The sequence below is a fragment of the Crocodylus porosus genome, unplaced genomic scaffold (genome assembly GCF_001723895.1).
Source record: "Crocodylus porosus isolate Cpor-Errol unplaced genomic scaffold, CroPor_comp1, whole genome shotgun sequence".
In the NCBI taxonomy this organism is placed as follows: domain Eukaryota; kingdom Metazoa; phylum Chordata; order Crocodylia; family Crocodylidae; genus Crocodylus; species Crocodylus porosus.
Genome location: NW_017728931.1, coordinates 56,635,013 through 56,649,351, shown reverse-complemented (window position 1 = coordinate 56,649,351; position 14,339 = coordinate 56,635,013). Strand labels below are relative to the sequence as shown.

General features: G+C 38.5%; 1 long non-coding RNA gene across 1 annotated transcript; it reads right to left on the bottom strand.

The window, feature by feature from the left end:
* Positions 1–6,578: 6,578 nt before the first annotated feature.
* On the bottom strand, positions 6,579–13,440 carry LOC109316077. The gene is made up of 3 exons (XR_002102667.1): positions 13,099–13,440; positions 10,699–10,888; positions 6,579–6,822 (listed from the first exon to the last, which is right to left on the bottom strand). It is a non-coding gene; the product is annotated as an uncharacterized LOC109316077 (long non-coding RNA).
* Positions 13,441–14,339: the final 899 nt, after the last annotated feature.

Sequence of the window (14,339 nt, the reverse complement as noted above, 5' to 3'; positions counted from 1 at the left end):
CTCTGGAGTTTATTGCTTTGCCTTAATTTCATGTGTAGATGCACCCATATATTGCATCTTGGCAAATCAAACATAAAAAATAGTCATTGATGTAGCCAGGTCCCGACTCCTTAATATATTTGAAGACCTCAAACAAGGCAAGAGAAACAGCTTATGGATATGGCAGAAAGCTCAGAACAGAGGGGTGCAACTCAACTTATTGAGGAAGTATAGTTCTGTATTCTACCCAAGCTGGAGACTGTTGGGAGACTGTACTGCTGTAATGTTCAAAACTGTATGCCACAAGTGAAAATAATACAGCCTGGAAATTCCAAATAAGGAGATCACTATGGTCAGGTCTTTATATGCAGGCAAGAGATAAAAATGACCTTTTCCTGCTTCTGATACAAGCTGGCCTTTTGCACTATTTTAAGGGCCAGACAAATACAGACATTACACTTTTACCAGTATGTGATTGAAAACTGGTCAATACTCATAACAGAACAGAAGTTCAGCACACAAAAGCCAGTCTAAACCCATAACAGACCAGAAGTTCAACACAAAGAGACTGGTTTAAAAAAGGCAGAACCCAGCCTAAGATTTGCCGCTCTCCCCTCCACCAAAGGGCGAATGTGTGTTCTGTTCACTACCAATCTAAACTATACTGCTTACAGGAAACCACGTAACTTAGGTTGATTTTGCCTAGCCTGAGAACGCACACTGCTTTAGTGAATAGTGTTGGACATGTCAGATGCAAAGAGAGGACACAGCACTACTAAGTGCATTAGAACATTTCCACTTTCTAAACAGCATCAATTTGGTGCATCAGATTGAGTTTGTTTATTGGGTATATTTCAATAGAGGAAAATCTTTTGTAAAAAATGGGATGTTTGCGGGTGGTGCTGATTGCGTCCATTTCTGTCAGATGTCTCCTTGCTTGACAGACTTCATTCATTTTAGTCACTATTTTCCACAAACTTTGTTCTGATCTGAAGACTGAATGTAGATTTTGCCCAGATGTTTGTAAAAATTGGACAGTTGGAAGTTGTAAAAAGGGTAATGGTGTGAGAGGTTTCCAGCATCCACGGTTGATTTTCTGAAGTCTGAGTTGAAGTTTCCAGGTTCTTTTCCTGGAAGGAGGCTTTGATGAATTAGCAATGTACAGACTTGCCCTTTTACCACCCTGGAGGAGCAACTCGAGCAACCAGACAAACTTGAAAGAACTTCCTGGGTACTGAAAGCCAATCTGTCCAAACTTCTGCTATTAGAAACAATCACTTTCTAAATACAGTTAAATTGGTTAAACTTAGAACTTGCTAGTTATTTTGCCTCCACCAGTTGTATTAAAAGGCAGATCCAGAAGTCAAAAAGAAAGAAGTCAATGGTCGTCCTTAGTCTATATGGTCTGTCAGGCTTGAAGGATGAAGGAACAACAGCTTCCTGTCACCAGCTGCACATTAAGAAATGATATGGCTATCATCAAGTCTGGCTCCAGCCCAAATAGCCAGGTATTCATTTATAGAGGCATCCACTGGGGGCAGCTTTTGGCATGAGTTCAGCACAGGATTCAAACTCACCACTCAGGATTCACAGCAGGATGCCTTAACTGCTCTGCCACCACACTCCCAGCTCCAGAAGGTGATGGTTCAATAATTCTTAAATCTTCATCAGCTGCATCTCACTTGATGAGATCAGAGTCTACTGAGGATGGTGGAGCGAATATTGCCAAATGGTCTGGTATAGAATTTGCTGGCTCTGTGAATGCCTGTCATATTTGATTTATCTCCCCTGCAAAGTAGAATAAGAGCTTTTTGCAGTGGTTAATGCTTGGGTGAAATATCTCAGTTGAAGAATCAGTTTGCTACAGAGAGCAACTCAGCTATTCATGATTTTGCAGCTGGGATGCGAGCAAGGTAAAAATTTTGCTTTGCTTCCAATGCTGCCATGGCACAGCTGTGACATAGCTTGTATAACCACTGTTCTGATAGTTTGTTTCAGCAATTTGTCAGGGAACCAAAGATATACTTATGGTTGGTACAAATGTGAAAGGTAAGGATCATCACAAGGATGAAGCAGAGATCAGATGAGAAGAAATGAATGTTAAGTCTCCAACATCCAGCCTTAAGCTAAAGATGATTTCTAACAAGTATCTACTTGAACAAGCACGACCAGATGGTTGATATAAATCCTGCGGGTTCCATGTAAGAGGAGTTGAGATGCCATCGTCTACAAACTTGCCATCCTCAATCACAGAGAAACCCAGGGTATCCAGCTTTTATTTCCTCTACACATTTTCAAACAAGGTAAAAAGCATATATCTAATACTTACCAAATCTTTTAAAGGAATATTTTCCAATGAAATTTCTTAATTTTTCATTAACATGCATTTCTTTGATTAAGTTTGCTCAATACCTCAGTATAATAAGCATATACCAAACAATGGTATAAGGCAGCCTCCTCTACTCCACTCCTGGGTGCAGAGCAGAAGGAGCACTGGGGCAAAGCTGCCAGCCCCTCCACCAAGTGGGGCTTGGGGAAGAAGCAGAGAGCAATGGTGGGTGATGGTCCAATAACTGTTAAATATTCAACAGCGCTATCTCACTTGATGAGATGAGTACCTTCTTTTCTCTCTTGTAAGGTCCAAGAGGAGAAGGGAGCAATGAGGTACATCCCTAAGCCCCTTCTCCAAACCAGGCACTTCTGTAGCTTGGGGAAAGGATGGGGGCTGTGCCTTGCCATGCCCTTCCCCACCCCCCAGACCAGCTCAGGAAGGGAAAAGAGCAGCCAGGCAAAGCCTCTCTCCTTCCCCAATCCCAGAGCAGCTGCTTCTCTGCTCTGCTGCTGGTCTTAGGAAGCAGAGCGGAGGGAGTAGCAGGGCAAACCCACTGACTTATTACTCCTGGACTTGGGTGTGAGAAGCAGGTAGGGGGAGTTCACAGTGCTGCCCCTGGTACTCGGTTCCCAGTACAGGGAGGTGAGGGGCCAGAGCACTGGGGAAACGTCCCCAACTGCTCCACACACTTGGGACTCTGGTGTGAGGGGCAGGTAGGAACTCTGCTCCATGACATCTGGGGAGCCTCACTGGGCCCAGTTTCCTGCTGGCTGGCTTCCTCTCATCTCCTCCACCACTTGGCCGAGCAGCAGGGGCAGTGATTTAAAAGCCAGCATGGCCACATCCACATGTTCCCCAGTCCAGTTCCCCTGACTGGCTTCTCCTTGTCCCCCTAAGCAGAGGTGCAGCAAAGTGCCTTGCACTGGGAACTCCAATGTAAAAATCAGGGGCAAGCAGCTAGTAGCTGCTCCTCCCTTCTCTTCCCAATTCACAGGTGGAGTGAAAGCAGCTGCCCACTGTGCCTTCTCAAAACTGGGGTGACCCCAATCTGGGGAAGGCACAGTGCTGTTCCCCTGACTCCATTCTTCCTGGTCCCCAGGTGGAGTTAAACTGGGGGAAAGTATACAGACATCCATTCTCCCAGAAGAAACTCTCCTGGGAGCTACTTAACTGTGATTGTTCCAAGGTTATCTTTCTCCTGGAGTGGCCATTTTTGCTCTGGGAGAAAAATCCTGAATGTCTGTACACGTCTCCTTTCTACCCTGAGAACTGCAATTCTCTCAGTAGAAATTGAACATCTGTACATCGCTTTAGGTAATACCTTGCTGACAGTGCAATTAAGGTGTACACATTTACTTACGCACAACCAAGGATTTGGTTAAAAATAACGTGCTTCCAAGCAACAATGCTAAAGCCAAGTTCTGCTCTCTGCTATGCTAATGTAAATTTGGAGACTTTTCACTTAAATCAGTGTTCCACTACATTTACCTCAGTGCAAATGACAGCACACCAGCCAAGCAAAATAATTGGTCAATTAAAAAAAAAAGAATCTTTGATGTTTAAATTTCTCACACCCATTATCAGCACCTAGGGAAAGTTGAACATTTATGCGAGAGAAAAAATACTTTAAAGAAAAATAAATGAAGCGTTCTTGCGATTATAGTAAAATATGCATATAAAAGGATTGTGTGTGCAACTTTTGGAATGTAGCTTAGGGAAATTTTGCTTAAAGGTCTACAACAGTTGGCCATACACATTGTCAATAATGATCATTTTGGTTTTTTGGGAACAGCAACAGTGGTGTATATACACGCACATACTTCTAAAACATTAGCAGTCTCTGTCCTAAACAATCCACATAGATAGCTTCCACTAATGATAATGATAGCTATTGCATGATCAATGAAAGAAGCCTCATTACAAAAGGTAAGAGCAGAAACTATGAGCTAATGTTTGTTTACCTTTGAATGTTATTGTCTAAAACACAATTTAAAAGGAAAAGAATATGCACTTCCTAGTGCAAGAGGCAAGAATATTTTCAGGAAGGTCAGAAGACGATGGGGGGCAGGGGGTGTTGCTGCAGTTGCACACCATTCTACAATGTAGCTCACTTGCCAACAAATCCAGCTCCCAGTGGCCACTGATGATGCCCGTGTCCCCTGTGGAGGCTGAGGCATGGCTAGAGACAAAAGCTGGTAGGTGATACCTGAGACAACCAAGCAGGGATCAGGCGAGGAAAATGGGACCTGACCACTGCTGTCCCCAACTGAGTGGGGGCAGGGGAGGCTCCAGGCCACTCCTGCCCTGCTCTAACTGGGAACGGCCAGGAGCAGCTGTACTGAGTGCCAGGTTTAGCAGCAGTAACAGCTCTTGGGTCCAGACTCCCTGTCCCCTCCCCTGAGTTTCCCTTACTGGCCCAGGGGCTCCAGCTGTGAGAAGCAACTGCATAAGGTTTTGGGCTGAGCCAGGGATGGAGGCAACAGTGAGAGATCTTCCCTTCCCAGGCCAATGCAGGGGGACAAGCAGGAGGAGTGGGTAGGGAGCAGACAATATAAGGGGGAATCTTCCTGCTGCTGCTGTCCCCACTTGAGCCTGACACCCTGCATGGCCACTCACTGAAGCCCCTGGATGTAATGGGGCAGGAGCAGCCCTGGATCAGAGAGGAAGTGGGAAATAGATGGTGAGAGAGTAATACCCGTTTCAGGGACTCAAAATAGTCTCTAGCAGCTGCTGCCATGGTGTGATCTGCCTGCAGGGGGATGGGGGATGGCTGCAGCCATCCCTAGGGTGCCAGTGGCATCTTCCACACACCCCTACCCTATTTTGTACGTCTTAAATCTGTGCATGGGCAGGTGATATCTTTTACTGGATGAACTACATGACTGGGAGAAATTTTAGACATGCTTTCAAGCACAAAGTGTCCTTCTTCAGCTGTTCTACTCTGAAAAGGAGAAGTGACAGATTTTTTGTTGTTGTGACAAAATGAAAAGGTAATGTTTATTGAGAACTGCTTGTTTAACCTTTCTTGTACTTGCTTAAATTAAATTTACTAGTTAGTTTTTATTAAATTTGCAAGATAGACTATTTATCTTCAGTTTGGAGACAGTAGATGGATGCAATTTGCAAATATATTGGTCAAAAATAGTCTAGTTTAGATGCTCTGATCTGGCACAGTCTCAATGCACAGAATGACTTCCTCCCTCTCTCTGTCTCATACACATACACCCCCCCACCCCCCCACTGATGAATGTCTCCAGTTGAGTAAAATATCCACATTAATACTAGAAGCAATGCAGAAGAACCCCGGCCGACATCCCATCTGTTCCTATGAATTAAATTTAGAAATCATATGTAATATAGACATTTCTGTCTGAATATCATAAAGCCCTGACACATCCAGGGTTTCATTAAAAAGCTCTGAGATGCGACTTGAATAACAATCTGTCTTAGCTAATTAGTATTTTCAGCTTAGCATATTCACTTTCAGACGTATTGCTGTTTGCACATGGTAATTTAGGTAAACAGAGCCCATCCACAGCTGCATCAATTAACACTGCTAATCAAAACTGAATTCAGGTAATTAGGCACATTTATGCAAAAAGTGTGTAATTTGGGGGGAAAGCTAGATTCTTCAGTAATATTTCAATAAGCAGGAGTCTCTTTCTGCAAATAAGGCAAGGAAATAATGGTAAATCAGTACTAATATATACATGATACAGACAAATATCTTAAATAAATCTCACTATTTAATTGGTCTGTATTTTTGAATATTGGACTGTATTTTTTGTATAAATGGTTTCTCAGGATTTCCACATGGAAAAAGCTGATTCATGTCTCTCTAAAGCTTTAATAATCCTCCAGCAGGACTTACAAGGTTGAGGTTTCCTCAAATACCAGTGTACTTACGGGCCATGCTGGTCAAAATTGCTCTTGTATCCATCTAGTAATTTCTTAATGAAAATAACATCAGCAGAGATTCATTTTATAAACAGAAAAAGCATATGAAAATAGTACAAAAATGTTTTCCCCCAACCCCTTACATTTATTTAAGAGCTTTCCTCTCACATCCACATTTGTCTTAATAAAGTTAAATATATCAGATTACAAAATAGTTCCTGATACAAATAGCTGTAATTTAAATATCTATAGGTATATTTCCAAAGCAGATGATTAAATAACAATTCCCTAGATTTCCCCCCAAAAAATATTCATCAAAGTACAGGGACAATTGTTTATTAACAAGAGACACAATACTTAATTTTTATTGGACAAAATATTCCAAAGTATGAACACTCACTGTGACAACAAACAATATTTTACCTTTTGATTTACCATATTCCAGGGCCTTATCTGAATCCCAGGTGTACAGAGAGTCTTTAAATGTGACATGTTGACTTTGAGCTTTTCAAATTTTGTTTTCATAGTTGTGGACATTTTCAAAAGATTGTGCATGCTTGATTGACAAAATAGCTTTGTCAGTTTGTAGCTAGTCTTCCATATAATATCTGAACCTGGTGGAAAAAAATTTACAAAGGGAATTATTGATTTTTAACAGATGTCTAAAATTAATCTACCATTTCACCTACTTCAGGCTAATTCTTGTTCTTAAAATAAACCAGTCTAAAGCAGAAATGATTTCTCTTCCAAACAGCATGGGGTCTTTCCTCAGACTAACAGTTCTCATCCATCCTATAGCTCAGAAACAGTTCCTTTTGAAAACAGAGAAGTGAAAACTACATTATAAAAAATGTAATAAGCATTAGAGTTAGTATATTAACTCTTTGTAATGGTCAATCTAAAAGTTAAGTCAATAGTCACTGAAACTGCATATTGTTTATATATAGTGAGTCACACTTACACATGATAAATAGTGTAATATGCTGCATTGTGTAGAATGTATGAAAAATGTTAAAGTATTCAGTACCACAGTTACATAGTTACCAAACCTCCAGTTTTAGTTTAGTTGTCTGGAGTGATGTGAATATCACTACACTATATTAATGCATTCTTAACTGTATCTTATCCACCACACAAAAAGCATAAAACAAACCAGGTAAAATCTGTGGTGGTAAATAGAATTTGAAAGTATTTTGTTTTTCAAATGGCCACACTGGCTGCTGTTACCGTAGTCAAATGTTTGAATTTGAAACAATGCAATTTGCGCCCTTAACCTAATCGCATTAAAAGCATGTAAAGCTCCCTCTGCCATCCTGTCTAAGGTCAGTCTCTCCTTTCTTCCCCACTTCCTGTGCAATAACTTGTAAGAGAGGATCATTTACCCACCTGCCTTAACACATGCTCAACTGAACAGCAGCAGTTGTCCAGACTGTCAAATGGTTCCGTCATGTTGACATATCCTGTATTTCAATAAATCAGCTGATCTGACCTATTTCTAAAAGAACTTCCTTCTGTTTGATTAAAGTCTTCTGAAGAGACCAAAACAGAAGCTGCAGCTATGAATATTTTTTGCTTCAGAGAGTATGCGCCATGGCCAAAGTGATACAGGCTCAACAAAAAAACCCCAAATCAGTATTTTTTGTCAAAATAATAATCAAGCTGATTTTGATTAAATGTGTGCAAGTACTGTACGCTAGCTGGCCTGATTATTTCATCCTGACTATACCAGTAAATGTAAATAAATACAATTCAGTACTTCTCAACAAACACAATTACAACCAAAATTATGGTTCACTAACCATTGTTGCAAAGCATTACTTACTGAAAAAGTTTATGCTGTTAGAACACCAGCATCTCTTGTATTTTGCACTTACTATGCGATACTAAAATTTCATGAAGTATATGTTAGTTTTAACTAATATTGATGCAAAGGGTTACTGTGTATTTTTTTAAAAGACAGATATTCAAACTGAAACTAAATAGGGATGGGTAATTTCACATATAAATACTAACTATTCTCATGTATTGCTTTACTTCCAAATATGGGAGAGACTAGAAATATTTAACAGATGCAAAAAGGGAAAAAACATATCTGGACTCAGAATTAGCAAAATTTGAAGAATATATAGTATTAAAAGAATGCTTATTAAAGAAATTCAGGTCTAAGATGACTAAGCTCTGTCAACATACAAAAAGCAGCGCTAAGTATCATTCAACACATATTTGAAAACATTCAGACATTATGAGCACACCTTTAAATATAAAAAGTCATACTGTACTTATTTGTTGTATACAGTATGAATTTGATAGTTCATGATATTTTGTAAAAAAAACAGCAGAGGATCATTAAGTTTTTACAGAAAGTTGAAGATTTAAGAAATGCAGAGGGAAAAACTGACTAGGTAAGCCAAACCTTGATAAAAACATACAACAGTTATTTATAAATTAGAATGAAATGCCAGCCCCTTGATTAAGAATTAGGCAACAATCTTTTTAGCAAGTGGATCTTTTATTTAAACATGCTACAATTCCAAGCTTCAAGGTATAATTCACTACCCTAGAGGATCATTTCTATATTTTTTGCCAGCTGTTCCATTTAGGTCACTCCACTACAAGATAGTTTTCATCTCCTTCCTCACTTTCTTTATGGGGTCCCATATGCAGAAGCCTGTCTTTCTGAAAGCTGTTTTAAGTGTAAATGAAAAGACTAGGTAGAAGTGAGCCACTACCTCAGGCTCCATAATTTCTACAGTACAATGCCTTGGACTTTCTACCTTGACAGGTTCAGTATGAACCTTTCTTTGATGAAAAAAGAACTGAATATGGAATGGAGAGAGTACATTTATTATCATTTTAATAGTCTGCAGCTATGTAAAAGGAAAGGAACTTTAACTATGCAGACTGCCACTAAGGACCGAATTACTGCAGCAGCCGTTATGTTGCTGAGCCACAGACCTTTATCACTGGCTGCACCATAGAGGCGAAACAGGCCCCAAAGAACCATTACATCCGTTCTTGATGCAGATGAGCAGAGTGCAAGGGAAGAGGGAAGAGAGTGGGTGTACCCTTTGTTCTGTCCTGCAAGGGGTGTGTGCCAGAGAACATATATTACACTGGTTATAGACCTCATACAGGTCAGGATAACTCGGAAGGAAATAGCAAACCCTGCCTGAGTGGTTGCCTATATCTGAAATGGAACTGAAGTACCTAGGACTGATCTTAATTAAGTCATTTTGCTATGTTGGTGCAAGTTATCTGAAACAGGAGCATCTCATACATAGACTTATACCAATACAACAAAATGTGTGAATTAAAGTGGATGTAGTTGTTATGGCTCAAAGTGGTGAGGGTGCAAAACGTCTGAAGGTCAAAAGCTTCCCTCCCAAACTGACTCTGGACTGGAAGAATTAAGATATAAAGCACAGTCATAAATTACTACAAAAGTACTCATAGAGCTGGTGTCACTTTTTTTAAACAATAAGAGAAAAGAGCTCCAAAACATTTTCTGAATGTTAACCTTTTCTACCACAGAATCCTTGGGTGTAAAGTGATTGTGTGTATAAAATCAAGTCACCAAAGTTTAACATAAATTAGTATGTTTTACGTTTATGTGTAACCTGTAACTTTAATGTAAGAGTAGTGCTAGGGTGATGTAGCCATGAAGGTTCAGAAATTATGTGAGGGGTGAGGATTTCTTTGGCTATTATCTTTTATTGGCCCAACACGGTAGCTGGTATAGAGTAAAACAAGCTTTCGAATGCAAGGCATTTTTCTTCAGGTCTGAGGAGAAAAGCAAACACAGTGCTGTGCTTGTTTTTCTCCTCCAAGCCAAAAAAGAATGTCTTGCATTCCAAAGCCCAAAGAAATCTTAAATTTAAGACTCACCCAGGCAATTCCAAAATGGACTGGAAATGAAATTAAAGGATGACAAATTTCTCCAGAGTGGTGCCCTTGCAATGGAGGCCACAATTCTGGGTAACACGGGCATACGTATGCAACTAGTCCCATTGGCTTTATTGTCTTTCTTGATTACACATACAGTTAACTGCATGATCAGGAGCTAAGTGCAAGTGTCAGTCCTACAAGACATTTCTGACCCTGGTTCAACAAAATACTTAGCCCATTTTTAATTTTAAACATGCAACTGGCATCAATGAACTCCGACCATTTAAGCTGTACGCAGTTCAATGAGATTTCTCTAATGTTTCAATATAAGCAGGTCCTTAAGTGCTTTGTCAGCCAAAAAGGGGAGTTCTCAATACCCCACAAGGCTGAGCTCCATGTGTTAGATAAATGCACAACTGACACCTAAAGCCTCATCTGCTAAGGTCCACACAGGTGAGCAACTTTGCACGTGTGAGTAGTCCCATTTAAAACTAGACTACTCACATGCGTAAAATTACTCACTTGCATAAGACCTTGCCAAATCAAGATTTAAGTGGCTGGTACTGGAAAGATAAAAACATAGTGATGCTATTGATATCTCTTACCTCTTCAATAAGTTCCAATATTTGTCCGTTGAAAATGTTGAGCAACTGCATGTAAGGATTAGCATCAGGCAGCTGTACTTTAGCCCAAGATTCTTTTTTATCATGCCAGTTCTATCAGCTCTGTAACATTATTTTGCCACTGGCCAGTTTCACTGGAACAAAACCGTGCTCCTTCTGCAAGTGCATCTCACTGAAGTGCAAAAATGAAAATTAAAACATTTTTTTTAAAAAATTGAACGACATACCACTCTTTTCTGAGTTTGCATTTAAATTGGACAGAATAATTTAGCATTGGCTTTTAATTTTGGAAGGGTTAATCACCCTAGCAAAGGTCAATCAAACTTTAATCTCCAATAAAATTGCTGTAGCTTCAATCACCTGCAGGACATTTATTATATTCTGATTTCCATGCAAAAGAATGCATCGCTAATCTTCTAACTCTTTACATTAGCACATTCACCATTAACATTGTACTAGAATTATTAATTCCTCTGAAACTATTACAAGAGTTCATTTCTACACATCTCAAGAGATAATCCTGTTAAAAACCAGGCACATCTGCTGTGACACTGCTTTCGTTGTCCCCTCTAATCCTTATAGACGTTTGATACTCCAACTGAGTTCTAACAATGCACAGTCTCAATTACATCAAATATTATGGGGTTTAGGTTAGAAAAACAATATACTCTTTTAGTAACTTAATCTTGCCTATTGTCTGCGATGACTTTACTATTCTACTCTGCTACTATCCACAGCATTTCCTATTCAAAACAAAATATTGATTTTTAATTTTTTTTAACTGTTCTTGAAGAGTATTAGAAATAGCAGGCTAAGTTAAAAGAATCACTTATAAGTCATTATAGGAGTACCTTTTTCCATGCCTGGATATATATTTCCTTTCAGAACAGTATTCTCTTTTGATAAGGCATGGTTCATTTAAAAATGAGGGTTTCAGTTGCCACTTCTAATTTGGTCTATTAATTAAAAGTAATATATCCACATTTAACTTAGCTGCTGACTGCAGAATATCTCTGTGAACTACTAAATGGAATCAGGTTTTAATTATTAACATTTTCAACGTATTTTGAAAACCATACGTCTTAACTGCTAACAGAAAATGCAGCATAAAATAGAATAGCATGGTCCCATAAGTATTTTCATTTTTTACTGTAATAAAAGTCAGCCATCTTAGCTAATTTATAATACAGCTCTTCCAGCTTATACTCTAGCAATTTCATTTTAATGTTCATAACAATTTTACATTTAAAAGTTAGAAGTAATTCGAAGACCAAAACACCACCTAATGACAACTTGGTATACAGCTAAAATGCGACACAAAGAATTTGCTTCTGATATACTAGGCACCAATGTTGAAAGTTATAATTACTTCAGCAAAAAAAATAGGATTAAGCAAAATATAAATGACTTGTTTTTGCTATGATACACTGTCCTTGCTAACCCCAGGAGGAAGCAAATAAACCTCTATAGGATACCCTATTTGTATTTCAAATGGATTGTTTAGCTGTAACAGCATTTTGACATACTGTAACATAAATAAACTGTTCTTTCCCCTCCCAATATATCCGTTTCTGTCTCTTTCTGTTCTGTTTTATTATATGGCACCTAGACAGACATACACCCCCATCACTGTCAATATTCACACTCATTAGCAATATGTCAGGCTGGTATTTTCAACACATATTCCAGAACCATCATGTAATACACAAATATAAAAATACAGTGGCAAAAAAATAAAAGCTCATTGAAATCATTCTTTGAACACTGAAAAATCTGTAAGTATGCCAAAAAAAAGATTAATTGAAATTCTTAAACAATGCATTAGAAATGTCCTGTGATTTGAGTCCTTAGATTATAGACCAGATATTGTTCTCAGTTTTCACACACATATATGTGCATATAAACACAAATATTTTAGAAACACCTTTACTCTAAATTATATGAACATTTGGCTTTAAATGTTTCTCTTCACTTTTCAGTCAGTCAGATTCAAGCTAAAATAGTAAACCTGGAAAACTAAAAAATATAAACTTGAATAATTTCATTATTTTCTAAAAGAAACTGTCAACAGTTTTGCAATACCTAGAACTGAGAAAATTAGCAATGAAAACAACTGTATTTACAGTTTTTGGAAATGTCTGGCAAAATAATGAACTGTTGTTTAAAAAAAAGGAAAACAAACAGTGCTGAATAAAAATTTTCAGTTTTATCTTTTGATTCACACACAAGATTTATTTTGTTATAAATACTTGGAAATTATATAAAATAATCAAATATCTTCATGTGTCATCCTGAAACAAAGCCTCATATTGTAAGAGCATTTTCTTAACTTAAAAAACAAAAAATAAAAATAGAGCAGGTGGCTTTGTGAAGGAAACATACCTTTAGTTGCACCAGTGTACCACTTCTCAGCACATCAACATAGTCCTGCAGCTTCACTGGTGCAAAAGTCGACTCTGCAATGCTTGTGATCTTTGTGACAATGGCATCATACTGCTGGCAAATTTTTCGATTAAACTTCTCAGACGTGCTAGCAACTTTGTTAATTATGATATTAGCCAGCTGGCGGGTACGATCAATCATCCACTGTAAGAAAGCCAGACAACGAGACATCTAATCATTGCAACCAGAGCAGATAAATTTTGTTCCTTTCTTATACGTGTCACAGATTCTATCCCTCCTGACCCTCTACACAGCCATCGACTGTCAAATTTAGATTCAGCAAGCTCCCAGCTTTTCTTTATCCCTGCCTTAGATCTGAAATTCCTGGTTATCAGAAAGACAAGCGTCACCAGCTGTCTCAGAGCAGGAAGGCAATCAGGTGAATAGTACTTATTATCTTTCATTGCTTTCTGAGGAGTGACAAGATTGATTTGGGACCAAGAACACATCCATATCTCAAGAACAGTTACTAGGGCTTCAAGTTCAGGCTACGGTGCATATGTAAAGCTGCAGTGAGGGACTTCAACCCTGACCTTATTAAAAAGTCCTATTACAAGTTAAAAAAAAGAAAAAAAATTGGGAAATTTAGAATCCCCCCACCCTCCACCTTTTACAGCAGCACTGGATATTCTCCTCTTCCATTCACCCTTCCTCTTGCCCCCCACAAAAAATGCGAGTAAGCTGACTACTGTTACTCAAGGGACTGTGCTTCACAGTTGGATAGTCTTAATTGGGCCCATAGAAGCAGTTAGCTGCCATTAAAGGCTTCTCTGTAGACATTTTCCTTCTCAACCAGTCAGATAGTCTATAAATTCCAACTAGTGGAGACCACACTTTGAGAAGGTTAAAAAAATGCAAATAAATTATAACATCATAATATAAATGCATCCTAGCTAAATTTGATCTGATAGTTAATTTCAACTTTGCTCTAGGAAGCAATGATATGTTTGACCTTTTTTTATTATTATTTAATATGATATTGGACAACTGTATCCAGGCTGAAAGGCTATTTTTAAAGCTTAAGAATATTGCAAGGTATTGGAAAATAATTTAAATAATATGAAACCCAAAGAGTTAACAACATACAAGTGGTGCAACTAAAGAACTTTAACGCTAAACACCCTGGTAAAAAAAAATTCGCATTGACAAGTCAGTTTAACAAATGAGGGTTAATTACTTTC